Raw genomic sequence first — 26545 nt, 5'->3', positions numbered from 1 at the left:
TGCTAGAAGCCCAAATATTTTTTCAGAGCTAGATGCAGATAAAAATTATTTTTAATTTGCAACCTGATGGAGGTCAGTATAGATGGACTAATAGAACAAGTCCCACACACTGCTAGAAGCCCAAATATTTTTTCAGAGCTTGATGCAGAAAAAAATTATATTCAATTTGCAACCTGATGGAGGTCAGTATAGATGGACTAATAGAACAAGTCCCACACACTGCTAGAAGCCCAAACATTTTTTCAGAGCTAGATGCAGATAAAAATTATTTTTAATTTGCAACCTGATGGAGGTCAGTATAGATGGACTAATAGACCAAGTTCCACACACTGCAAGAAGTCCAAATATTTTTTCAGAGGTAGATGCAGAAAAAAATTATATTGAAATTGCAACCTGATGGAGGTCAGTATAGATGGACTAATAGACCAAGTCCCACACACTGCTAGAAGCCCAAATATTTTTTCAGAGGTAGATGCAGAAAAAAAATATATTCAATTTGCAACCTGGTGGAGGTTAGTATAGATGGACTAATCGAACAAGTCCCACACACTGCTTGAAGCCCAAATATTTTTTCAGAGCTAGATGCAGATAAAAATTATTTTTAATTTGCAACCTGATGGACGTCAGTATAGATGGACTAATAGACCAAGTCCCACAAACTGCTAGAAGCCCAAATATTTTTTCAGAGCTAGATGCAGATAAAAATTATTTTTAATTTGCAACCTGATGGAGGTCAGTATAGATGGACTAATAGAACAAGTCCCACACACTGCTAGAAGCCCAAATATTTTTTCAGAGCTAGATGCAGAAAAAATTATATTCAATTTGCAACCTGATGGAGGTCAGTATAGATGGACTAATAGAACAAGTCCCACACACTGCTAGAAGCCCAAATATTTTTTCAGAGCTAGATGCAGAAAAAAATTATATTCAATTTGCAACCTGATGGAGGTCAGTATAGATGGACTAATAGAACAAGTCCCACACACTACTAGAAGCCCAAATATTTTTTCAGAGCTAGATGCAGATAAAAATTATTTTTAATTTGCAACCTGATCGAGGTCAGTATAGATGGACTAATAGACCCAGTCCCACACACTGCTAGAAGCCCAAATATTTTTTCAGAGCTAGATGCAGAAAAAAATTATATTGAATTTTCAACCTGATGGAGGTCAGTATAGATAGACTAATAGAACAAGTCCCACACACTGCTAGAAGCCCAAATATTTTTTCAGAGCTAGCTGCAGATAAAAATTATTTTTAATTTGCAACCTGATGGAGGTCAGTATAGATGGACTAATAGACCAAGTTCCACACACTGCAAGAAGTCCAAATATTTTTTCAGAGGTAGATGCAGAAAAAAATTATATTGAAATTGCAACCAGATGGAGGTCAGTATAGATGGACTAATAGACCAAGTCCCACGCACTGCTAGAAGCCCAAATATTTTTTCAGAGCTAGATGCAGATAAAAATTATTTTTAATTTGCAACCTGATGGAGGTCAGTATAGATGGACTAATAGACCAAGTCCCACACACTGCTAGAAGCCCAAATATTTTTTCAGAGCTAGATGCAGATAAAAAATTATTTTTAGTTTGCAACCTGATGGAGGTCAGTATAGATGGACTAATAGAACAAGTCCCACACACTGCTAGAAGCCCAAATATTTTTTCAGAGCTAGATGCAGAAAAAAATTATATTCAATTTGCAACCTGGTGGAGGTCAGTATAGATGGACTAATAGAACAAGTCCCACACACTGCTAGAAGCCCAAATATTTTTTCAGAGCTAGATGCAGATAAAAATTATTTTTAATTTGCAACCTGATGGAGGTCAGTATAGATGGACTAATAGACCAAGTCCCACACACTGCTAGAAGCCCAAATATTTTTTCAGAGCTAGATGCAGATAAAAATTATTTTTAGTTTGCAACCTGATGGAGGTCAGTATAGATGGACTAATAGAACAAGTCCCACACACTGCTAGAAGCCCAAATATTTTTTCAGAGCTAGATGCAGAAAAAAATTATATTCAATTTGCAACCTGGTGGAGGTCAGTATAGATGGACTAATAGAACAAGTCCCACACACTGCTAGAAGCCCAAATATTTTTTCAGAGCTAGATGCAGATAAAAATTATTTTTAATTTGCAACCTGATGGAGGTCAGTATAGATGGACTAATAGTCCAAGTCCCACACAATGCTAGAAGCCCAAATATTTGTTCAGAGCTAGATGCAGAAAAAATTATTTTTAATTTGCAACCTGATGGAGGTCAGTATAAATGGACTAATAGAACAAGTCCCACACACTGCTAGAAGCCCAAATATTTTTTCAGAGCTAGATGTAGAAAAAAATTATATTCAATTTGCAACCTGATGGGGGTCAGCATAGATGGACTAATAGAACAAGTCCCACACACTGCTAGAAGCCCAAATATTTTTTCAGAGCTAGATGCAGAAAAAAATTATATTCAATTTGCAACCAGATGGAGGTCAGTATAGATGGACTAATAGAACAAGTCCCACACACTACTAGAAGCCCAAATATTTTTTCAGAGCTAGATGCAGATAAAAATTATTTTTAATGTGCAACCTGATGGAGGTCAGTATAGATGGACTAATAGACCAAGTCCCACACACTGCTAGAAGCTAAATATTTTTTCAGAGCTAGATGCAGAAAAAAATTATATTGAATTTTCAACCTGATGGAGGTCAGTATAGATGGACTAATAGAACAAGTCCCACACACTACTAGAAGCCCAAATATTTTTTCAGAGCTAGATGCAGATAAAAATTATTTTTAATTTGCAACCTGATCGAGGTCAGTATAGATGGACTAATAGACCAAGTCCCACACACTGCTAGAAGCCCAAATATTTTTTCAGAGCTAGATGCAGAAAAAAATTATATTGAATTTTCAACCTGATGGAGGTCAGTATAGATGGACTAATAGAACAAGTCCCACACACTACTAGAAGCCCAAATATTTTTTCAGAGCTAGATGCAGATAAAAATTATTTTTAATTTGCAACCTGATGGAGGTTAGTATAGATGGACTAATAGACCAAGTCCCACACACTGCTAGAAGCCCAAATATTTTTTCAGAGCTAGATGCAGATAAAAATTATTTTTAATTTGCAACCTGATGGAGGTCAGTATAGATGGACTAATAGAACAAGTCCCACACACTGCTAGAAGCCCAAATATTTTTTCAGAGCTTGATGCAGAAAAAAATTATATTCAATTTGCAACCTGATGGAGGTCAGTATAGATGGACTAATAGAACAAGTCCCACACACTGCTAGAAGCCCAAACATTTTTTCAGAGCTAGATGCAGATAAAAATTATTTTTAATTTGCAACCTGATGGAGGTCAGTATAGATGGACTAATAGACCAAGTTCCACACACTGCAAGAAGTCCAAATATTTTTTCAGAGGTAGATGCAGAAAAAAATTATATTGAAATTGCAACCTGATGGAGGTCAGTATAGATGGACTAATAGACCAAGTCCCACACACTGCTAGAAGCCCAAATATTTTTTCAGAGGTAGATGCAGAAAAAAAATATATTCAATTTGCAACCTGGTGGAGGTTAGTATAGATGGACTAATCGAACAAGTCCCACACACTGCTTGAAGCCCAAATATTTTTTCAGAGCTAGATGCAGATAAAAATTATTTTTAATTTGCAACCTGATGGACGTCAGTATAGATGGACTAATAGACCAAGTCCCACAAACTGCTAGAAGCCCAAATATTTTTTCAGAGCTAGATGCAGATAAAAATTATTTTTAATTTGCAACCTGATGGAGGTCAGTATAGATGGACTAATAGAACAAGTCCCACACACTGCTAGAAGCCCAAATATTTTTTCAGAGCTAGATGCAGAAAAAATTATATTCAATTTGCAACCTGATGGAGGTCAGTATAGATGGACTAATAGAACAAGTCCCACACACTGCTAGAAGCCCAAATATTTTTTCAGAGCTAGATGCAGAAAAAAATTATATTCAATTTGCAACCTGATGGAGGTCAGTATAGATGGACTAATAGAACAAGTCCCACACACTACTAGAAGCCCAAATATTTTTTCAGAGCTAGATGCAGATAAAAATTATTTTTAATTTGCAACCTGATCGAGGTCAGTATAGATGGACTAATAGACCCAGTCCCACACACTGCTAGAAGCCCAAATAATTTTTCAGAGCTAGATGCAGAAAAAAATTATATTGAATTTTCAACCTGATGGAGGTCAGTATAGATAGACTAATAGAACAAGTCCCACACACTGCTAGAAGCCCAAATATTTTTTCAGAGCTAGCTGCAGATAAAAATTATTTTTAATTTGCAACCTGATGGAGGTCAGTATAGATGGACTAATAGACCAAGTTCCACACACTGCAAGAAGTCCAAATATTTTTTCAGAGGTAGATGCAGAAAAAAATTATATTGAAATTGCAACCAGATGGAGGTCAGTATAGATGGACTAATAGACCAAGTCCCACGCACTGCTAGAAGCCCAAATATTTTTTCAGAGCTAGATGCAGATAAAAATTATTTTTAATTTGCAACCTGATGGAGGTCAGTATAGATGGACTAATAGACCAAGTCCCACACACTGCTAGAAGCCCAAATATTTTTTCAGAGCTAGATGCAGATAAAAAATTATTTTTAGTTTGCAACCTGATGGAGGTCAGTATAGATGGACTAATAGAACAAGTCCCACACACTGCTAGAAGCCCAAATATTTTTTCAGAGCTAGATGCAGAAAAAAATTATATTCAATTTGCAACCTGGTGGAGGTCAGTATAGATGGACTAATAGAACAAGTCCCACACACTGCTAGAAGCCCAAATATTTTTTCAGAGCTAGATGCAGATAAAAATTATTTTTAATTTGCAACCTGATGGAGGTCAGTATAGATGGACTAATAGACCAAGTCCCACACACTGCTAGAAGCCCAAATATTTTTTCAGAGCTAGATGCAGATAAAAATTATTTTTAATTTGCAACCTGATGGAGGTCAGTATAAATGGACCAATAGAACAAGTCCCACACACTGCTAGAAGCCCAAATATTTTTTCATAGCTAGATGTAGAAAAAAATTATATTCAATTTTCAACCTGATGGAGGTCAGCATAGATGGACTTATAGAGCAAGTACCACACACTGCTAGAAGCCCAAATATTTTTTCAGAGCTAGATGCAGAAAAAAATTATATTCAATTTGCAACCTGATGGAGGTCAGTATAGATGGACTAATAGAACAAGTCCCACAGACTACTAGAAGCCCAAATATTTTTTCAGAGCTAGATGCAGATAAAAATTATTTTTAATGTGCAACCTGATGGAGGTCAGTATAGATGGACTAATAGAACAAGTCCCACACACTGCTAGAAGCCCAAATATTTTTTCAGAGCTAGATGCAGATAAAAATTATTTTTAGTTTGCAACCTGATGGAGGTCAGTATAGATGGACTAATAGAACAAGTCCCACACACTGCTAGAAGCCCAAATATTTTTTCAGAGCTAGATGCAGAAAAAAATTATATTCAATTTGCAACCTGGTGGAGGTCAGTATAGATGGACTAATAGAACAAGTCCCACACACTGCTAGAAGCCCAAATATTTTTTCAGAGCTAGATGCAGATAAAAATTATTTTTAATTTGCAACCTGATGGAGGTCAGTATAGATGGACTAATAGTCCAAGTCCCACACAATGCTAGAAGCCCAAATATTTGTTCAGAGCTAGATGCAGAAAAAATTATTTTTAATTTGCAACCTGATGGAGGTCAGTATAAATGGACTAATAGAACAAGTCCCACACACTGCTAGAAGCCCAAATATTTTTTCAGAGCTAGATGTAGAAAAAAATTATATTCAATTTGCAACCTGATGGGGGTCAGCATAGATGGACTAATAGAACAAGTCCCACACACTGCTAGAAGCCCAAATATTTTTTCAGAGCTAGATGCAGAAAAAAATTATATTCAATTTGCAACCAGATGGAGGTCAGTATAGATGGACTAATAGAACAAGTCCCACACACTACTAGAAGCCCAAATATTTTTTCAGAGCTAGATGCAGATAAAAATTATTTTTAATGTGCAACCTGATGGAGGTCAGTATAGATGGACTAATAGACCAAGTCCCACACACTGCTAGAAGCTAAATATTTTTTCAGAGCTAGATGCAGAAAAAAATTATATTGAATTTTCAACCTGATGGAGGTCAGTATAGATGGACTAATAGAACAAGTCCCACACACTACTAGAAGCCCAAATATTTTTTCAGAGCTAGATGCAGATAAAAATTATTTTTAATTAGCAACCTGATCGAGGTCAGTATAGATGGACTAATAGACCAAGTCCCACACACTGCTAGAAGCCCAAATATTTTTTCAGAGCTAGATGCAGAAAAAAATTATATTGAATTTTCAACCTGATGGAGGTCAGTATAGATGGACTAATAGAACAAGTCCCACACACTACTAGAAGCCCAAATATTTTTTCAGAGCTAGATGCAGATAAAAATTATTTTTAATTTGCAACCTGATGGAGGTTAGTATAGATGGACTAATAGACCAAGTCCCACACACTGCTAGAAGCCCAAATATTTTTTCAGAGCTAGATGCAGATAAAAATTATTTTTAATTTGCAACCTGATGGAGGTCAGTATAGATGGACTAATAGAACAAGTCCCACACACTGCTAGAAGCCCAAATATTTTTGCAGAGCTAGATGCAGAAAAAAAATATATTCAATTTGCAACCTGGTGGAGGTTAGTATAGATGGACTAATAGAACAAGTCCCACACACTGCTTGAAGCCCAAATATTTTTTCAGAGCTAGATGCAGATAAAAATTATTTTTAATTTGCAACCTGATGGAGGTCAGTATAGATGGACTAATAGACCAAGTCCCACACACTGCTAGAAGCCCAAATATTTTTTCAGAGCTAGATGCAGATACAAATTATTTTTAATTTGCAACCTGATGGAGGTCAGTATAGATGGAGTAATAGACCAAGTCCCACACACTGCTAGAAGCCCAAATATTTTTTCAGAGCTAGATGCAGATAAAAATTATTTTTAATTTGCAACCTGATGGAGGTCAGTATAGATGGACTAATAGAACAAGTCCCACACACTGCTAGAAGCCCAAATATTTTTTCAGAGCTAAATGCAGAAAAAAATTATATTCAATTTGCAACCTGATGGAGGTCAGTATAGATGGACTAATAGAACAAGTCCCACACACTGCTAGAAGCCCAAATATTTTTTCAGAGCTAGATGCAGATAAAAATTATTTTTAATTTGCAACCTGATGGAGGTCAGTATAGATGGACTAATAGACCAAGTCCCACACACTGCTAGAAGCCCAAATATTTTTTCAGAGCTAGATGCAGAAAAAAATTATATTGAATTTTCAACCTGATGGAGGTCAGTATAGATAGACTAATAGAACATGTCCCACACACTGCTAGAAGCCCAAATATTTTTTCAGAGCTAGCTGCAGATAAAAATTATTTTTAATTTGCAACCTGATGGAGGTCAGTATAGATGGACTAATAGACCAAGTCCCACACACTGCTAGAAGCCCAAATATTTTTTCAGAGCTAGATGCAGATAAAAATTATTTTTAATTTGCAACCTGATGGAGGTCAGTATAGATGGACTAATAGAACAAGTCCCACACACTGCTAGAAGCCCAAATATTTTTTCAGAGCTACATGCAGAAAAAAAATATATTCAATTTGCAACCTGGTGGAGGTTAGTATAGATGGACTAATAGAACAAGTCCCACACACTGCTTGAAGCCCAAATATTTTTTCAGAGCTAGATGCAGATAAAAATTATTTTTAATTTGCAACCTGATGGAGGTCAGTATAGATGGACTAATAGACCAAGTCCCACACACTGCTAGAAGCCCAAATATTTTTTCAGAGCTAGATGCAGATACAAATTATTTTTAATTTGCAACCTGATGGAGGTCAGTATAGATGGAGTAATAGACCAAGTCCCACACACTGCTAGAAGCCCAAATATTTTTTCAGAGGTAGATGCAGATAAAAATTATTTTTAATTTGCAACCTGATGGAGGTCAGTATAGATGGACTAATAGAACAAGTCCCACACACTGCTAGAAGCCCAAATATTTTTTCAGAGCTAAATGCAGAAAAAAATTATATTCAATTTGCAACCTGATGGAGGTCAGTATAGATGGACTAATAGAACAAGTCCCACACACTGCTAGAAGCCCAAATATTTTTTCAGAGCTAGATGCAGATAAAAATTATTTTTAATTTGCAACCTGATGGAGGTCAGTACAGATGGACTAATAGACCAAGTCCCACACACTGCTAGAAGCCCAAATATTTTTTCAGAGCTAGATGCAGAAAAAAATTATATTGAATTTTCAACCTGATGGAGGTCAGTATAGATAGACTAATAGAACATGTCCCACACACTGCTAGAAGCCCAAATATTTTTTCAGAGCTAGCTGCAGATAAAAATTATTTTTAATTTGCAACCTGATGGAGGTCAGTATAGATGGACTAATAGACCAAGTCCCACACACTGCTAGAAGCCCAAATATTTTTTCAGAGCTAGATGCAGATAAAAATTATTTTTAATTTGCAACCTGATGGAGGTCAGTATAGATGGACTAATAGAACAAGTCCCACACACTGCTAGAAGCCCAAATATTTTTTCAGAGCTACATGCAGAAAAAAATTATATTCAATTTGCAACCTGATGGAGGTCAGTATAGATGGACTAATAGAACAAGTCCCACACACTGCTAGAAGCCCAAATATTTTTTCAGAGCTAGATGCAGAAAAAAATTATATTCAATTTGCAACCTGATGGAGGTTAGTATAAATGGACTAATAGAACAAGTCCCACACACTACTAGAAGCCCAAATATTTTTTCAGAGCTAGATGCAGATAAAAATTATTTTTAATTTGCAACCTGATGGAGGTCAGTATAGATGGACGAATAGACCAAGTCCCAAACACTGCTAGAAGCCCAAATATTTTTTCAGAGCTAGATGCAGAAAAAAATTATATTGAATTTTCAACCTGATGGAGGTCAGTATAGATAGACTAATAGAACATGTCCCACACACTGCTAGAAGCCCAAATATTTTTTCAGAGCTAGATGCAGAAAAAAATTATATTCAATTTGCAACCCGGTGGAGGTCAGTATAGAAGGACTAATAGAACAAGTCCCACACACTACTAGAAGCCCAAATATTTTTTCAGAGCTAGATGCAGATAAAAATTATTTTTAATTTGCAACCTGATGGAGGTCAGTATGGATGGACTAATAGACCAAGTCCCACACACTGCTGGAAGCCCAAATATTTTTTCAGAGCTAGATGCAGAAAAAAGTTATATTCAATTTGCAACCTGATGGAGGTCAGTATAGATGGACTAATAGACCAAGTCCCACACACTGCTAGAAGCCCAAATATTTTTTCAGAGCTAGATGCAGATAAAAATTATTTTTAATTTGCAACCTGATGGAGGTCAGTATAGATGGACTAATAGACCAAGTCCCACACACTGCTAGAAGCCCAAATATTTTTTCAGAGCTAGATGCACAAAAAAATTATATTGAATTTTCAACCTGATGGAGGTCAGTATAGATGGACTAATAGAACAAGTCCCACACACTGCTAGAAGCCCAAATATTTTTTCAGAGCTAGATGCAGATAAAAATTATTTTTAATTTGCAACCCGATGGAGGTCAGTATAGATGGACTAATAGACCAAGTCCCACACACTGCAAGAATTCCAAATATTTTTTCAGAGGTAGATGCAGAAAAAAATTATATTGAATTTGCAACCTGATGGAGGTCAGTATAGATGGACTAATAGACCAAGTCCCACACACTGCTAGAAGCCCAAATATTTTTTCAGAGCTAGATGCAGATAAAAATTATTTTTAATTTGTAACCTGATGGAGGTCAGTATAGATGGACTAATAGACCAAGTCCCACACACTGCTAGAAGCCCAAATATTTTTTCAGAGCTAGATGCAGAAATTTTTTTTATTCAATTTGCAACCTGGTGGAGGTCAGTATAGATGGACTAATAGAACAAGTCCCACACACTGCTAGATGCCCAAATATTTTTTCAGAGCTAGATGCACATAAAAATTATTTTTAATTTGCAACCTGATGGAGGTCAGTATAGATGGACTAATAGACCAAGTCCCACACACTGCTAGAAGCCCAAACATTTTTTCAGAGCTAGATGCAGATAAAAATTATTTTTAGTTTGCAACCTGATGGAGGTCAGTATAGATGGACTAATAGAACAAGTCCCACACACTGCTAGAAGCCCAAATATTTTTTCAGAGCTAGATGCAGAAAAAAATTATATTCAATTTGCAACCTGGTGGAGGTCAGTATAGATGGACTAATAGAACAAGTCCCACACACTGCTAGAAGCCCAAATATTTTTTCAGAGCTAGCTGCAGATAAAAATTATTTTTAATTTGCAACCTGATGGAGGTCAGTATAGATGGACTAATAGACCAAGTCCCACACACTGCAAGAAGTCCAAACATTTTTTCAGAGGTAGATGCAGAAAAAAATTATATTGAATTTGCAACCTGATGGAGGTCAGTATAGATGGACTAATAGACCAAGTCCCACACACTGCTAGAAGCCCAAATATTTTTTCAGAGCTAGATGCAGATAAAAATTATTTTTAATTTGCAACCTGATGGAGGTCAGTATAAATGGACTAATAGACCAAGTCCCACACACTGCTAGAAGCCCAAATATTTTTTCTGAGCTAGATGCAGATAAAAATTATTTTAAATTTGCAACCTGATGGAGGTCAGTATAGATGGACTAATAGACCAAGTCCCACACACTGCTAGAAGCCCAAATATTTTTTCAGAACTAGGTGCAGATAAAAATTATTTTTAATTTGCATCCTGATGGAGGTCAGTATAGATGGACTAATAGAACAAGTCCCACACACTGCTAGAAGCCCAAATATTTTTTCAGAGCTAGATGCAGATAAAAATTATTTTTAATTTGTAACCTGATGGAGGTCAGTATAGATGGACTAATAGACCAAGTCCCACACACTGCTAGAAGCCCAAATATTTTTTCAGAGCTAGATACAGAAATTTTTTTTATTCAATTTGCAACCTGGTGGAGGTCAGTATAGATGGACTAATAGAACAAGTCCCACACACTGCTAGATGCCCAAATATTTTTTCAGAGCTAGATGCACATAAAAATTATTTTTAATTTGCAACCTGATGGAGGTCAGTATAGATGGACCAATAGACCATGTCCCACACACTGCTAGAAGCCTAAATATTTTTTCAGAGCTAGATGCAGATAAAAATTATTTTTAGTTTGCAACCTGATGGAGGTCAGTATAGATGGACTAATAGAACAAGTCCCACACACTGCTAGAAGCCCAAATATTTTTTCAGAGCTAGATGCAGAAAAAAATTATATTCAATTTGCAACCTGGTGGAGGTCAGTATAGATGGACTAATAGAACAAGTCCCACACACTGCTAGAAGCCCAAATATTTGTTCAGAGCTAGATGCAGATAAAAATTATTTTTAATTTGCAACCTGATGGAGGTCAGTATAGATGGACTAATAGACCAAGTCCCACACACTGCTATAAGCCCAAATACTTTTTTCAGAGCTAGATGCAGAAAAAAATTATATTCAATTTGCAACCTGATGGAGGTCAGTATAGATGGACTAATAGACCAAGTCCCACACACTGCTAGAAGCCCAAATATTTTTTCAGAGCTAGATGCAGATAAAAATTATTTTTAATTTGCAACCTGATGGAGGTTAGTATAGATAGACTAATAGACCAAGTCCCACACACTGCTAGAAGCCCAAATATTTTTTCAGAGCTAGATGGAGAAAAAAATTATATTGAATTTGCAACCTGATGGAGGTCAGTATAGATGGACTAATAGACCAAGTCCCACACACTGCTAGAAGTCCAAATATTTTTTCAGAGCTAGATGCAGATAAAAATTATTTTTAATTTGCAACCTGATGGAGGTCAGTATAGATGGACTAATAGACCAAGTCCCACACACTGCTAGAAGCCCAAATATTTTTTCAGAGCTAGATGCAGAAAAAAATTATATTCAATTTGCAACCTGAGCGAGGTCACTATAGATGGACTAATAGAACAAGTCTCACACACTGCTAGAAGCCCAAATATGTTTTCAGAGCTAGATGCAGATAAAAATTATTTTTAATTTGCAACCTGATGGAGGTCAGTATAGATGGACTAATAGAACAAGTCCCACACACTGCTAGAAGCACAAATATTTTTTCAGAGCTAGATGCAGAAAAAATTATATTCAATTTGCAACCTGATGGAGGTCCGTATAGATGGACTGATAGAACAAGTCCCACACACTGCTAGAAGCCCAAATATTTTTTCAGAGCTAGATGCAGAAAAAAATTATATTCAATTTGCAACCTGGTGGAGGTCAGTATAGATGGACTAATAGAACAAGTCCCACACACTGCTAGAAGCCCAAATATTTTTTCAGAGCTAGATGCAGAAAAAAATTATATTCAATTTGCAACCTGGTGGAGGTCAGTATAGATGGACTAATAGAACAAGTCCCACACACTGCTAGAAGCCCAAATATTTTTTCAGAGCTAGATGCAGATAAAAATTATTTTTAATTTGCAACCTGATGGAGGTCAGTATAGGTGGACTAATAGACCAAGTCCCACACACTGCTAGAAGCCCAAATATTTTTTCAGAGCTAGATGCAGAAAAAAATTATATTCAATTTGCAACCTGATGGAGGTCAGTATAGATGGACTAATAGACCAAGTCCCACACACTGCTAGAAGCCCAAATATTTCTTCAGAGCTAGATGCAGAAAAAAATTATATTCAGTTTGCAACCTGATGGAGGTCAGTATAGATGGACTAATAGAGTGATGCTATGCCCAAAAGGTTTTACTTCACTAGGTGCAGTAAAAAAATTGGTATTCTATACACAGGTGGTGTAGCTTGCAACACAGATAGGCTACTCCACTGACTAACACACTCTGCAATAGGCCAAAAAGGATTAGCTTTGCTAGATTTAGCCAAATGCTGTGAAAAAAACTTGCACAGCACTGGCACAGACCTGCCTGGCAAAAACTGATAGGAACTGATGTAACTTAGTCCTGAAAAGGACTGCAATTACAATTAGTCTTTACTCCCAACCTATCTATTTAAGAGCACAGACCTGCCTGATAACAGTCGTAGGAAATGCTGTAACCTAGTCCTTAAAAGGACTGCAATCACAACTATTCCCTACTCCCAAGCTATCTGTAGATTTGTGCGAAAATTGGCTTGAAATTAACAAGGTATAGCGCACACAGCAACAGCGGTGCCATCTAGCACGCAGCTGCAGCAGTGAGAAAATGGTGGCGACAGGGAAAATGGCTGGGTCTTATAGGGCAAGGACATGTGACATACACTGCCAATGACACATGCCCTTGCTTGTGTGAAAAAAAGCACTTCGCTCCGTGTGCGTGCTGTTGATAGGCTGACAGATTGCACCTCCCCACTGTAAATGCGGGAAAGAGAAAAAAAAATGATGATCTTCATTATTCCTGCAGAGATCCATCCCCTGCCCCTCCCCCCGCCCCTCTGTACACTGAAACTGCGTATTAACATTCATTTTCATCATTACTGAGAAAAAATCCAGTTATGATTTTGGTGCACGAACAGTTATCGAACATAACCTCGAACAGCCGAATTTTTTTCAAATCGTTCGTGTTCGCCGAACGGCTCGAACACCCCACAAAACAGCTCGAATTTGAGATTGGCGAACAGTTCGAGTCGAACAACGCTCATCTCTAGTGCCAATATCGCTGATTCAGCTGTGTATTCACTGTGTAATGTAGAAGTTGGGGAATGTGCTCTAGATAACTGTGCAGAGACAAGTCCTGGCTGGAAGAAGTGATGGCGGTCTGTGCTGGATGAAGGAGAAAAGTGAAGATATAGGACTTCACCTACACCGTGTGCAGAATTATTAGGCAAATGCGTATTTTGATCACTTTGATACTTTTTATACATGTTGTCTTACTCCAAGCTGCATAGGCTTGAGAGCCAACTACCAATTAAGTAAATCTGGTGATGTGCATCTCTGTAATGAGGAGGGGTGTTGACTAATGACATCAACACTCTATATAAGGTGTGCTTAATTATTAGGCAACTTCCTTTCCTTTGGCAAAATGGGTGAGAAGAGAGATTTGACGGGCTCTGAAAAGTCAAAAATTGTGAGAGGTCTTGCAGAGGGATGGAGCAGTCTTGAAATTTCCAAACTTTTGAAGTGTGATCACCGAACAATGAAGCGTTTCATGGCAAATAGCCAACAGGATCGCAAGAAGCGTGTTGGCCAAAAAAGACGCAAAATAACTGCCCATGAATTGAGGAAAATCAAGCATGAAGCTGCCAAGATGCCATTCACCACCAGTTTTGCCATATTTCAGAGCTGCAACATTACTGGGATATCAAAAAGCACAAGGTGTGCGATACTCAGGGACATGGCCAAGGTAAGGAAGGCTGAAAAACGACCACCTTTGAACAAGAAACACAAGATAAAACGTCAAGAATGGGTCAAGAAATATCTTAAGACTGATTTTTCAAAGGTTTTATGGACTGATGAAATGAGAGTGATTCTTGATGGGCCAGATGGATGGGCTAGAGGCTGGATCAATAAAGGGCAGAGAGCTCCACTCCGACTCAGATGCCAGCAAGGTGGAGGTGGGGTACTGGTATGGGCTGGTATCATCAAAGATGAACTTGTGGGACCTTTTCTGGTTGAGGATGGAGTGAAGCTCAACTCCCAGACCTACTGCCAGTGTCTGGAAGACAACTTCTTCAAGCAGTGGTACAGGAAGAAGTCGGTATCGTTCAAGAAAAACATGATTTTCATGCAGGACAATGCTCCATCACATGCATCCAACTACTCCACAGCGTGGCTGGCCAGTAAAGGTCTAAAAGAAGAAAAAATAATGACATGGCGCCCTTATTCACCTGATCTGAACCCCATAGAGAACCTGTGGTCCATCATAAAATGTGAGATCTACAGGGAGGGAAAATAGTACACCTCTCGGAACAGTGTCTGGGAGGCTGTGGTGACTGCTGCACGCAATGTTGATCAAAAACAGATCAAGCAACTGACAGAATCTATGGATGGAAGGCTGTAGAGTGTCATCATAAAGAAAGGTGGCTATATTGATCACTAATTTTTTGGGTTTTTGTTTTTGCATGTCAGAAATGTTTATTTCTAAATTTTGTGCACTGATATTGGTTTACCTGGTGAAAATAAACAAGTGAGATGGGATTATATTTGGTTTTTATCAAGTTGCCTAATAATTCTGCACAGTAATAGTTACCTGCACAAACAGATATCCTGCTAAGATAGCCAAATCTAAAAAAAAACACTCCCAACTTCCAAAAATATTAACCTTGGATATTTATGAGTCTTTTTGGTTGATTGAGAACATAGTTGTTGATCAATAATAAAAATAATCCTCTAAAATACAACTTGCCTAATAATTCTGCACACAGTGTAGAGACATCACTGGTGAGTCAGTGTGTTACATGTACACTGACAATATACATTATATACTATGTACAGGACTCCTGTGTATAATGTCACTGGTGATCACTGTATTACATGTACACTGTATACAGAGCTCCTGTGTATAATGTCACTGGTGAAACCTGTATTACCTATACACTATATACAGAGCTCCTGTGTATAATGTCACTGGTGATCACTAGATTATGATACACTTACATTATACACTGTATACCATGTACAGAGATCCTGTGTATAATGGCACTTATGGTAATATTATTGTGTTCTTTTATTAATGATCAGTATTGTAGTAATCAGTTCAATGTGGTGGTAATATGTGGGCTGGTCATGATGTGGCGGTTTTTGTCCCTTCTGTGTGGTATTATTCGGTCACTATGTGATGGTAATATATGGTCTGGTTATGGTGTGGTGGTATTCCTTGTATGTGGCATTATTGGTCATCTTAAAAAATGTATATGACACATTCCCTTAAAGAAAAATACAGTTAGGTCCATATATATTTGGACAGAGACAACATTTTTCTAATTTTGGTTCTAGACATTACCACAATGAATTTTAAACAAAACAATTCAGATACAGTTGAAGTTCAGACTTTCAGCTTTCATTTGAGGGTATCCACATTAAAATTGGATGAAGGGTTTAGGAGTTTCAGCTCCTTAACATGTGCCACCCTGTTTTTAAAGGGACCAAAAGTAATTGGACAATTGACTCCAAGGCTATTTCATGGACAGGTGTGGGCAATCCCTTCGTTATGTCATTCTCAATTACGCAGATAAAAGGCCTGGAGTTGATTTGAGGTGTGGTGCTTGCATTTGGAAGGTTTTGGTGTGAAGTAAACATGCGGTCAAAGGAGCTCTCCATGCAGGTGAAACAAGCCATCCTTAAGCTGCAAAAACAGAAAAAACCCATCCGAGAAATTGCTACAATATTAGGAGTGGCAAAATCTACAGTTTGGTACATCCTGAGAAAGAAAGAAAGCACTGGTGAACTCATCAATACAAAAAGACCTGGGCGCCCACGGAAGACAACAGTGGTGGATGATCGCAGAATAATCTCCATGGTGAAGAGAAACAGCTTCACAACAGCCAACCAAGTGAACAACACTCTCCAGGAGGTAGGCGTATCAATATACAAATCTACCATAAAGAGAAGACTGCATGAAAGTAAATACAGAGGGTTCACTGCACGGTGCAAGCCACTCATAAGCATGAAGAATAAAAAGGCTAGACTGGACTTTGAAAAAAAAACATCTAAAAAAGCCAGCACAGTTCTGGAAGAACATTCTTTGGACAGATGAAACCAAGATCAACCTCTACCAGAATGATGGAAAGAGAAAAGTATGGTGAAGGCGTGGTACAGCTCATGATCCAAAGCATACCACATCATCTGTAAAACATGGCGGAGGCAGTGTGATGGCTTGGGCATGCATGGCTGCCAGTGGCACTGGGTCACTAGTGTTTATTGATGATGTGACACAGTACAGAAGCAGCCGAATGAATTCTGATGTATTCAGAGCCATACTGTGTGCTCAGATCCAGCCAAATGCTGCCAAACTGATTGGTCGTCATTTCATACTACAGATGGACAATGACCCAAAACATAAAGCCAAAGCAACCCAGGAGTTTATTAAAGCAAAGAAGTGGAATATTCTTGAATGGCCAAGTCAGTCACCTGATCTCAACCCAATTGAGCATGCATTTCACTTGTTAAAGACTAAACTTCAGACAGAAAGGCCCACAAACAAACAGCAACTGAAAACCACCGCAGTGAAGGCCTGGCAGAGCATCAAAAAGGAGGAAACACAGCGTCTGGTGATGTCCATGAGTTCAAGACTTCAGGCAGTCATTGCCAACAAAGGGTTTTCAACCAAGTACTAGAAATGAACATTTTATTTACAATTATTTAATCGGTCCAATTACTTTTGGTCCCTTTAAAAACAGGGTGGCACATGTTAAGGAGCTGAAACTCCTAAACCCTTCATCCAATTTTAATGTGGATACCCCAAATGAAAGCTGAAAGTCTGAACTTCAACTGCATCTGAATTGTTTTGTTTAAAATTCAATGTGGTAATGTCTAGAACCAAAATTAGAAAAATGTTGTCTCTGTCCAAATATATATGGACCTAACTGTAAATAAAAATATACCTAAAAAGAGTATTGGATATTTTAAGAAAATTTTAATAGGTTAGAGTAGGGCCCAGCCAGAAGAGTCTTCCTTATCGTGGTGGTCTCTTTAAAAATCTTTTGGCCAAAACAAAAGCTGCTGGCTATGTATGCGATCTGGTGTTCACTGGGAACTGGTAATGTGTGATTGGTGAGGACGGGGTGCAGAAGTGGAGTTTTTCCAAGAGTGGGCGGTGGGACTGTAGAAGGTTTGGGGGATGGGGGTGAAGTCTCAAAGGGGCCCGAAAATTTTGCCAGTATGGGGCCCCAAAATTCCTGGTGGCAGTCCTAATAATGAGACACTCTGAGACACTGTGGACTCTGTCTTTCCTATGATACAGTGGTGCCCATCTTTTTAAGTGTATATAAAAGTGCAATCGGCCACAGTTTTGTGCACTTCTGAAAAGAAGGAGACCACTGGTCTGAGGCCAGACAAAGTTCAGAGTAACCCTGATGCCTCATTATAGTGAATGGATCCCTCAGTCATTTGAAGATTTACATGGAAACCTCAATGTAAGTGTAGAGCGCAGGATAAATGTTATCGAAATGTTATGTAAAATGTTCCCAAAAAAAGCTTCAATGTAATCCACAAAAAAAAAAAAGTCTCCACTCAGGAACATAATCTGTCAATGGAAATGTAGAGGTTATTCTACTGATAGCACAAAGGCTCTGGAAAAGTGCTATGACTCCTAGCCCCAAAAAATAAATCCAGCAAATTCTGCGTTACCAAATCCAATTGCCCCTCTCTCTTCTGAGCCCCAGAGTGCCTGAACCACATTTAACATCCACATGTTAGGCATTTCTGTAGCGATGACATGAGTGCATGTCTCCAGAAACACAAGCTGGGCATAATGTATGGGCACTACAATGTACTGGGCACTTCAACGTACTAAGCACTACAATGTACTGAGCACTACAATAGCAGATTTCCAATTTTCACTCAGCAATATCCACTGATGCTTGTTTCTGTAAAACACACATGGAGTCAAAATTTCTCTACATCTGTAGATAAATTCCCAGAGGGGTGTCATTTCCAATAATGAGGTCACTTGAGGGTAGATTCTGCTCTTCTGGCACTTAGGTGCTCTGTATATGGAGTCTGCAAACTATTATAAGAAAATTTGTTCTCCAAAAGCCAAATAGCGCTCCTTACCTCCTGAGTCTCGCCGTGTGGCTAAGCACGTTCAGCAGACATTGTGTGACAAATTTTGGTGCCATTTTTACCCATTTCCCCTTGAAAACATGAAAAATCTAGGGCTAAAAAAAATTTCTTGTGGTGCCCAATGGTATAAAATTCTGTGACACACCAATGGTGTCAATTAGTGTTGAGTGAGTATGTTCTGTTAACCCTTTCGCCGAGTATGCTCGGGCCGAGCTCCGAGTATTTACAGCTGCTCGGTGATATCTTTGAATCGCTCCCATGTGCATGATTTGCGACTGTTTGACAGTTTTAATACATGTGAGGAATGTCTATTTCTTACAGATTCCTCACATGTAATAAAGCTGTCAAACAGTTGCAAATAATGCACACGGGAGCGATTCAAACATATCACCGAGCAGCTGTAAATACTCGGAGCTCGGCCCGAGCATACTCGGAACAGAACATACTCGCTCAACACTAGTGTCAATATATTCACTGCACCCTTAGATGAATTCATTTAGAGGTGTAGTTTGTAAAATGGGGTCACTTATGAGGGGGGGTTCTACTGTTCTGGCACCTCTGGGACTCTTCCAGTGGCACCCGCAAACCATAACAGCAAAATCTGTACTACAATATGGTGCTTCTTCCGTTCTGAGCTTTCCACTGTGGCTGCAAATCAGTTCCCAATTACATGTTGGGTATTGGTGCACTCAGGAGAAATTGCACAGCAAACTGTGAGGTCCATTTTTCTTATTGGCCCTTATAAAAATTAAAACTTGGGTTTTGGGGTAAAAATGTAAGTATCCGTTCTTTACTGCCCAATGGTAAAAAAATCTGTGAGGCACAGGTGGTGTCAATGTGGCACCCCTGAGGGTTCAGTCGCCACAGGGGTACTGCACCTCAGATAGAGTGGTATCTCCTCTTCCAGGTAAGGATGGAGCATCACCCAGGACCCCACTTCACACTCAACACTACACCACTCCTGTCCTATAGGGGGCCTAAATGCACCAGGGTACTGCCCCGTCCAGGGATAGAGGAGATGGGGGGAACCAAAGATAGGGGGAACCAAGTAGTGAGTGAGGGTGGAGGAAATACTTACAGGAAGCACCTATAGAATCATATATAATATGCGGCCATCTTAAGTTCAAGGTCTTTTGATTGTGGTCTTCTGTCAGGGTCCAGCAAGAGGCTGTAGCTGGCTGAAGATACACGGTCCTCGTTCTCTGGCCTTGAGACGAGGAGCGGGACGGAGTTAACAAGTGTCTCTGCCCGGTCAGGGTCCTGTTCTAAGAAGGCCTTGGAGGGGAGCAGAGGAGATAGGCTCCACAGGCAAAAGGATCCCAGGGGGATACGGACGGAGCGGAGTCGCCACCTGTATTCTTCACTCTGGCTTAGCCAGAGGGATTCTTGCTGCAAGAGGGGTAACCAGCCCCCGATATCTGACTTTGTCACTTCATGCCTCAGTCAGAAAAGCCCAGAGGCTTAGAGGATCCCAGGGGGATACGGACGGAGCGGAGTCGCCACCTGTATCTCTCAAACCTGCGTTTATCCAGTGGGACCCGGCCTTATACCACGTTCATACCACACACAGTCAGGAGAAGACTCAGTGTGAGAACTTACAAAGGAGAGGAACACACTAACGGGGTCTTGACAGGTGCTCCTGATCTACCTGGGGAGCACTGAACCCCTTCCTGGTGGCCGCAGTACGCCGTGTGTAGCAGAGAGAAGCTTTGTGGCTGAAAGTGCATCTAAAGTGAGTAAAGACCCGGATTACTTCATTCACCGCCTCCGTTTGTTTATTCCTGCACGGCACTGCACCCACCATTCCTCCACACAGTTCATCAATCACTGCCCTGAGACCTACTCCGCCTGTGGGGAGTAGTACCAACCAAGCTGCCAGAACATAAGCCTCAGAGGACTGTCGCAGCGCTGGTGGCCTTCACCAGAAACCACAGGTGGCGTAGTCGAACAACCACTCATCCAGAAGCCCATTTTTCGTGTGACAGCCCTGGGCACGGAACGGGTCTAGGCCACGACTGCATCCCCACAACATCAGCAAGGCCCGGCTCCGAGTATCCCCCATTTGCTCAGGGAGGGCGTCACACATTGGCGTAGTCAGCAGAATTGCGTGCCCGCAGCAACAGAAGAAGTTAATCCCCATTGCCGTCGGGTACTGTGCACCTTTCACAAAAGACTGTTGTTATACACTCAAGGTGGCGCCCGCCCAAGAAGAACAGACGCCATTATGTGCAAAAACAACAGCAATCTAAGACCTTCCATCATGGGCCTGGCTCCCCAATGGCGCCAAAAGGGCCGACCGCCCCCTCCAGCAGAGACTGTCTGCATAGTAGTGTCCGTCAAGACGGATGGGACATCCCAAGGAGTGCCCGTCAGCCAGCCGCCCTGGAGCCGCCCCAAAAGTAGGAGGAGAAATAGACCGCACCTTGCAGCAGAGATGGACGCAGCCAAGGAGATGTCCTCCATCGCTGGCCCACTAGCTGCCACCTCCCTCACTATGGAGGGAATCCACCTGACCGCGGAGGAGGCCGACTTCCTCCGCAGTGAAACGCAGGATCTGACCCGGAGGGTCGAAGAGGCCCAACGACTGGCCGCTGCCGAATGGAGGGAAGAGGTGCTGCGGAAGATTAAGGCCCACCACCAGAGCTCGTCGCGCCTGACCATTGAGGCCTCAGCCCAGGCGGAGGAAGCCCAGGGGGCCCTGTACAGCCCAAGAGCGGGTAAGGATGAAACCCCAATCCCGGGCGCGGGACGCACCGAAGCCCTCCTACATCTCCTGCCGTCACCCCTGTCCCCGGGCGCCATCGTTAGGGAGCAACTCCTGCCTCCGGAGGCCGAGGCCCAAGCCACCGCCACTCCCGGAAGTCTGCTATGCCTCCCGACTCCCGGTCCAGAAAAGCCTGAACTCTCCTGAGTGTACACCTGCCCCAACCCGGACTGGTCCGCACCAATTGAGGGCCCGCAGCAACCCCCGCTATTGCCACTGCCCGCGCCACCGGTCGCTTGCCCGGCAGCAGAAGAGTTTGCCTGGGACAACCGGGGGGGTGACCTGATGGGTTTCCCCTGGGAGACCAAGTCCGAAGCGTGGAGGCGGGAGGAGACCTGCCGTAAGGAGCTCCTCCAGCTCGAGGAGCGGCGAGAGAAGAGGATCCGCTGTGAGTGCCTGGAGGTGCGTGCCAAGGCTGCCAAATCACAGGCCTGTCAGACGGAGGCCACCCGTCCATGCCCCCGTGAAGAAGGCCTTATCGTGCGCTTCCACCAGGAGGCAGGATGGGGCTTCATTCGTAGCCCACAGTTCAACCGGGACGTCTTTGTCAACCGGCGGGACGTCGAGCCGCGGCTGGAGCAGGGCCACCCTGGCCGGAACCTCTACCCGGGCGATCTGGTGTCCTACACCCGCCACCACGGGGAGCGTGGGTGGTATGCCCTGGATGTCCACAGGGTATTCAAGGAGGATGCCCCCACTCACCTACCTACAGAGGACCGGTCAGGCTCCATTGGAAAGGATGAGCCATTTCCCCGGTGGGGATACCACTGATGAGTAGCCCCGGGAGATGCACCTCCCAATTGTTTGAACTGTTCTTTGTTTCTTAATTGGTGTAGTCAGGAGAAATTGTATAATAAATTGTAAACAGCAAAAAGGCAATGGTACTCACCAGCCAAAATGTCAAGAAAAATGCACACCAGAATGCAGCCGGCTCCCTTTTGTAAGAAGGAGTTAACACGTGCAGAATGCTGATGAACAATCACTCTCATCCCCTCTCACTGGAGGAGCGACTGCCTAGCACTAAAACTGCACACAGATGAAACTTGCAATAGGGTGCAATTCACACACTCACGTGCCTAGTCATCATTCTATTACACGCCCCTACTATTCGATTAGGCGGGATGCTCGGCACTCTATCCGTGCATCCCAGAGGTGCTAAGCCCCCAATTCACAAGGTCACCATTATATGGGCCTGGCTGCGCCCTGGCAGATAAAAAAAGTGCAAAAATATCATATGAGGTATTAGTTAATATTTTGGCCAAAATACGTAAGCTCGCAACCCAAACGTCAAGGGTCCTCACGATTTTGCAAGTTCCTACTTTATCATTAAAAACAAACAGCATGGCCAGATCAATAAACAGAATTTTTTTTAAATTCCAAAGTCAAATTAGAAAACAGCAAAAAGGCAATGGTACTCACCATAGAATATGTCAAGAAAATGCACACCAGAACGCAGCCGGCCCCCTTTTGTTAGAAGGAGGTTACACAGGTGCAGAATGCTGATGAACAATCACTCTCATCCCCTCTCACTGGAAAAGGCGACTGCCTAGCACTAAAACTGCACACAGATGAAACTTGCAATTTGGTGCAATTCACACACTCGCGGCACCGTGCCTAGTCCACATCCTATTACACGCCCCTACTATTCGATTAGGCGGGATGCTCGGCACCCTATCCGTGCATCAGCATCCCAACATATGGGATATCAGTATACTCAGTTGAAATTACACAGCATATTGTATTGTGCATAATCTACTGCTACCCTTGTGAAGGTTAAAAATTTGGGGCTAAGGCTATGTGCCCATGATGCAGAAATGCTCCGGATTTTTTCCTGAGCGTTTCTGCATCTCCCAGTGGATTGTACATGTGTTTTTCCTGCCAGGGACAAGCGGATGTGAAGCGTTCTTCACATGCATTTCCGCAAGCGGGTTGACAAGCGCTTTCCAAGCGATTTTAGCATCACTTGGAAAGTGCTTGATAACTTGGTCACACTATATAAATCCATGCAAACGGCATGGATTTATATAGTGTGACCTTAAAGAATGGTAAAAAATAAAAAATAAATATATACTTACCTTCTGATGGCCCCCGGAGTCTTTATTCGCTCCGTCCTGGCTTGCCGGCAGCTCGCGATCAGCCAGCAAGCAAAGACAAGCGCACCGCGGGCCATCAGAAGGTACAGTAAATATAATATTTATTTTTTATTTTATTCTTTTCTTTACAGGTTCTATGGTACCCGGGTCCAGAGAAGAGTCTCCTCTCCTCCGCGCCTGGGTACCATCCGCACATTGAAACGCTTGGATTCCGCATGTACAGATCCAGTGATGCGGAATCCAAGTGTTCCAATGCAAGTCAATGGCAGCGCTTCCGCAAAATAATTGGTAGTGCTGCGTTTTTTTCCGCAATGATAACCCGCAGCTGAAATTTCCGCAGCATGTGCACAGCACATGTGGATTATCATTGGGGAACATGGCAGGCCTTCTACCATGCATTTTTTAAGCGTTTCTGCAGCGTTTTTGCCGCTGCAGAAATGCTTAAAAAACGCATCATGGGCACACAGCCTAAAGCAACATTTTTGCAGGAAAAATGTATTTTTTAATTTAATGGCTCAACGTTCTAAAATTCGATGAAGCACCTGTTGGTTCAAGGTGCTCACCACACTTCTAGATAAGTTTCTTGAGTGGTCTATTTTCAAAAATGGGGTCACTTGTGTGGGGTTTCCACTGTTTAGGCACATAAGGGGCTCTGCAAACATGACATAGTATAGACTACCTATTCCAACAAATGTATAAATAGCACAGTGCAAAAATAATAATAAATAATAAAGGGTATTTAGTTAACATAATTTTGATCAAAATAATGTGAAAGCCATCCCGCCACTTCACGGCAACCCTTATGGGACAGTCCTAACTCTAATATTGAAAACCTTACCATTTGTCAAGTGACATACATATGGACAAGGGCAGAGAGACTGATCCCTAGTGTAAGCATAAAACCGAGGCAAAATGAGCGTCTCAGCCCAGACAAAGGGCGGCCACACCCTTTTATATGCACTAAAGCATACTGACTGCAAAGAAAAAACCTGAAGGTCTGAACTGAAACGTAAGTTGATGTGCATGCAAAATGTAAATGCATGTTCACACAAGGCCATTAAACAGAGAGAAACCAAGAACAAGAAAAATACCCAAATAACTGAAAGTAGATGTATAAATAGCACAGTGCAAGAATAATAATAAATAATAAAGGGTATTTAGTTAACATAATTTTGATCAAAATAATGTGAAAGCCATCCCGCCACTTCACGGCAACCCTTATGGGACAGTCCTAACTCTAATATTAAAAACCTTACCATTTGTCAAGTGACATACATATGGACAAGGGCAGAGAGACTGATCCCTAGTGTAAGCATAAAACCGAGGCAAAATGAGCATCTCAGCCCAGACAAAGGGCGGCCACACCCTTTTATATGCACTAAAGCATACTGACTGCAAAGAAAAAACCTGAAGGTCTGAACTGAAACGTAAGTTGATGTGCATGCAAAATGTAAATGCATGTTCACACAAGGCCATTAAACAGAGAGAAACCAAGAACAAGAAAAATACCCAAATAACTGAAAGTAGATGTATAAATAGCACAGTGCAAAAATAATAATAAATAATAAAGGGTATTTAGTTAACATAATTTTGATCAAAATAATGTGAAAGCCATCCCGCCACGTCACGGCAACCCTTATGGGACAGTCCTAACTCTAATATTAAAAACCTTACCATTTGTCAAGTGACATACATATGGGCAGGTCAGAAATGTAAAATATGGCCTGGTCAAAAAGGTGAAAACAGGCTTGGGAGTGAAGAGGTAAAGGCAGATACACAATTTATCATGTTCTTCTGAACATCTTTCCTACCATAAGCAAATTTTGTCCTCAGTCAACCCAATATCCTAAAAATAGATTAGCAGTCTAATTGTATATGTTATTTTATGGTTTCTATTCTGTACAATCATGCTGTCAAATGTCAATGTCCTCTGAAGACTTATCTAGCCTTGCGTGATGTGTGCACAGGTAGGTTTTATGAATTGATGTTCCTGATTAATAAGGATTAGTGATGATCGAGCATGCTCGTTGCTCGAGATTTACGAGCATGCTCGGGCGAGCACCTATCATCTTCAGCGTGCTCGGGCGTTAAGTTTTCGGTCGCTCGTGAACATGATTTGCGACTGTTTGACAGCTTTAATACATGTGAGGAATGCCTGTTTTTCCAGCATTCCTCACATGTATTAAAATTGTCAAACAGTCGCAAATCATGTTCACAGAGCGACGAAAACTTAACGCCCTAGCACGCTGAAGATAATAGGTGCTCGACCGAGCATGCTTGTAAATCTCGAGCAACGAGCATGCTCGATCATCACTAGTAAGGATATTCGGTACCTTAAAGGGGTGTTCCTGTTTTGAAAAACCTCTCTTCTCTGGCATATTTTGTTTAAAAAAACAAACTAGCTTCACTCACCCTCTTGCTGCTTCCGGTGACTGTTATTGTCTGCAGCGCTGATGTCAAACCAACAGCACAGCAGTCAATAACTGAGCTCTACGGCTCTGGCTGTAGCAATATCGATGTGATATCAGCACTAAAGACAATTACAGACAACAGATGGAGACACAGCGCTGGACCCAAGGACGGTGAGTAAAGCACATTGTTGTTTTTTTTAGAAACAATCCACAGCTGGGGGAAAGAGGTTTTCCGAAACCGGAAAACTCCATTAAGACATTTAAATAATTTTTAATTGTATACTGAAAGATCCACTGGGTTTTTAAATCTAGCAATTTATGTTGAA

The sequence above is a fragment of the Phyllobates terribilis genome, unplaced genomic scaffold (genome assembly GCF_046119375.1).
Source record: "Phyllobates terribilis strain yellow unplaced genomic scaffold, ASM4611937v1 Scaffold_1__5_contigs__length_1240528914, whole genome shotgun sequence".
Lineage (NCBI taxonomy): Eukaryota > Metazoa > Chordata > Amphibia > Anura > Dendrobatidae > Phyllobates > Phyllobates terribilis.
This window is presented reverse-complemented; position numbering follows the sequence as displayed.